At 37.3% G+C, this 2,917-nt stretch overlaps 1 long non-coding RNA gene across 3 annotated transcripts; it reads left to right on the top strand.

The window, feature by feature from the left end:
* Positions 1-1,560: 1,560 nt before the first annotated feature.
* On the top strand, positions 1,561-2,710 carry LOC129242579 (uncharacterized). 3 transcript variants are annotated; one of them, XR_008582193.1, is made up of 4 exons: positions 1,561-1,686; positions 1,755-1,830; positions 1,892-2,055; positions 2,127-2,710. It is a non-coding gene; the product is annotated as an uncharacterized LOC129242579 (long non-coding RNA). The 3 variants fall into 3 exon arrangements; XR_008582191.1 differs by having other exon boundaries at positions 1,561-1,830; positions 2,127-2,276; positions 2,330-2,710; XR_008582192.1 differs by having other exon boundaries at positions 1,561-1,830.
* Positions 2,711-2,917: the final 207 nt, after the last annotated feature.

Genomic DNA, 2,917 nt, shown 5'->3' with positions numbered 1-2,917 from the left:
GGATAATCGAGAGGAGATGGAGCGAGAAACAGATTGGAGTTTTCAGTGACAGTCAGGCTGCACTGAAGGCCCGGGAGAACACGAAGCGAACCGCAAGAGTTCGTCTTGTGCTGGCTTTCGGATGCCTCATCTCCTTTAGCTTACCTTGCGACTTTATCTTTTTCAAGTTTTCCGCGTACGAAAGTCCGCTGACTTTCCTCGTGTCTGATTTTGTTAGTTGACCCTTTTTGATTTTGGGCTTACACTTAACGACCTTAGTCCACCCTTCGCGTGATTGGGTGGCTTCCTAACCTATAAGTGCATTTATGCGTGTAGTCACCGCGCTTTGTTTTCTTATAACAGCCTCCACAACTTTTGATTGGTTGGCACGTACTTGTTGCTGATTGGGTTTCGCGTCTATTGGTAGTTTTGACAATTCTAAATGGACGCTCGTTAACTTATGTTGTGCCTCTCGCCCACTGGACTGTGTGGGTCATCTTTGGGTACCTATTGATAAAATCCTCAGCTACTTCTGTTTATGTAATTGTATTGGTGCACACAGTGAGTGGCTTTGCCTTACTGTACATTACTAGTGCTCTCTGATGTTGCTTATCAATCGCACTCATCAGGTCTCTCGTGGGCATATTTGTATGTCTCAGAACCTTCATCATGCTGATAAGCTCCCATCACATATAGCTGGTCCTCGCCGGATTCTCATTTCTTCTGTTGGTGTTTCTCACTGTTCATTCTGACTGGAGTTACAGGCTGTTGTTGTTGCTTGTCGGCACGCTCTTACTCTGGAGTGGGTAATTGTTTTCCCACTGGTGAGTGAGCGATTCTTGACCGTCTCTGAAACGGGCTGAGCACATCGCTTGATTCAGCGCATCTGCTCGGAGATTTATCTGACATATTGCTGAATAATTCTGAGTAACTTTGCCGGTGCCAGATGTCATACACCTGCGCTTGTTCCTTTGCTTACCGGCTTCGTTGTGTTATTTTTTTTTTCTCTTCTCTCACCTGCTGATCTGCCGCTGATGACACACAGCGACGTGAATAGTTGCACTGAGGATAACGTGAAAACAAAACACAATGCTCTCACTCCAGTTATAAAAGTTTAAGCCTTAGCTATGGTTTTGTAAATATTTAGCTTATCGCGACCAAGTAAACCTGTGAAGCCAATCATTTGTCGCTGCTCTAGCGTTTAGGGATGTACCTATGCACTTTTAGGAGTACAGTGGGCTGTTTTCCTCACCTATAATCACTTTTAATATAAGCATTTAATAACACATCTTCACTCGCTTTCTATACATTGGCGTATCTGTTGATGTTCGTGTGTTTACATTGCATTGCGTTGCAATTACTTCTACGTATTAATGGTTTATCTATTTTTATTACACAGATGACCTAGCTGGTCCAATTTCATATTTGATGAATGGTTATTTGGCACTTGCTAGCACATTATAATTCAAGATTATGTACGTTTGCTGAGCAATTAGGACGAAAGGAAATTTGTTCACGTGTGCTAATTTATTGAAACACCGTTTTTCTTTTTTTTACTTCATTGTAAAATTTAAGGCAATTCATACCGGCTATGTCATTGCGATGAATCATATAAAGCGCTAGTTCGACTCGCTCACCATTGAAAAAACGTACAAACAGTTATTAATACAGGTCCACGAGAATTGGCGATACTTTTATCTGGCTGTGGTCAATATACCGATGCATTGAAACTGGTTACTGGCTTCTAATTATCACTTCTTTCCATATGGGGACAGTCTAACCGCAGTATGAGCATTACCCAGGAAGGCGTCAATGAAGCATGGGCTTGGTTAAAAGAAAATGTCTTGGCTAGTGAGAATAAGTAATTTCTATACACAGTTTTCTTTGCTATACGATTTTTCCTATAAATTAGATGTGCCTTTTCGCAATAAAGCTGCCGATGTGGCCTGGTCACTGTTACAAAAACTCATTTATGACAATGAGTTAGAAAAGTCTACTAGCATACGTAAATATGCGGTAAACAAGCTGCTACGTCTCAAAGCCTTTATCTTGTAATGGCTATATAAAGACTACAAGGTATGAAATTTACTACAAAAACGTTTTATATCATTAATTAATACGCCAACAAACATAATCGCTTACTGAAGCTGACGAATTACCAAACGCAATGTTGGAAGCGAGTATTTCAGTTTTAAACATACAATTGCGGTTGACTATAAACCAGGAAATGTGTCTGCCAGTAAATACATTAGATCGTTTGTTCCACAGATTAGAATTGAATGATAATTCAGATATTGGTAGCATACTAATAATTCGAATAATAGACATAAAAAATAATTTTTCTTTTTAGATTTAGATTTTTTATTTTCAGATTTAGAGGACGTCATGCAGATCTATATCGATACGGCACAGCGCACAGCAGAGGTTAAAATCCAAATAGATTAAATAAAAATAAAATAAATTTACATTCAATTAAAGATTATAAAAGACAAGTTTTTCTTATATTTTAAAGAAAATTAAAAATCCTCTATCAATATCGATTCGGAAAAAAATTTTGTATAAAGTTCATGAATTGAGCAACGAAGTCTTCTAAATGCAATATATGTTAAGTGTTGTTTTGCATGCAATGCTCATACAACTAAAACTTATAAACAGCCAATAGTTATCGCCACAGTAACATTCTCATGATGTTTTTGTTGAATTTTAAACTGTTCCAACACAGATCTCAAAAAGTGTAAAAAAATTTAATTTTTTCTTTTATACATATTTAATAAAATATAATTATATTAAATGAATTCACAAGCATGTTAGAAGTTTGTTACTACAATTTTTAAGTGTACAGTTTTAGATGCGTTCACGCAACAATCTAATTGTATGTTAGGTTAGATTTTATAGAACCTCTAGATCGCACTTAGACCAGAAATTGGTCAATAGTGAT

The sequence above is a fragment of the Anastrepha obliqua genome, chromosome 3, assembly GCF_027943255.1.
Source record: "Anastrepha obliqua isolate idAnaObli1 chromosome 3, idAnaObli1_1.0, whole genome shotgun sequence".
Classification (NCBI taxonomy): domain Eukaryota; kingdom Metazoa; phylum Arthropoda; class Insecta; order Diptera; family Tephritidae; genus Anastrepha; species Anastrepha obliqua.
The sequence above is the reverse complement of the archived record's forward strand: the minus strand, read 5'-3'. Positions and strand labels throughout refer to the sequence as shown.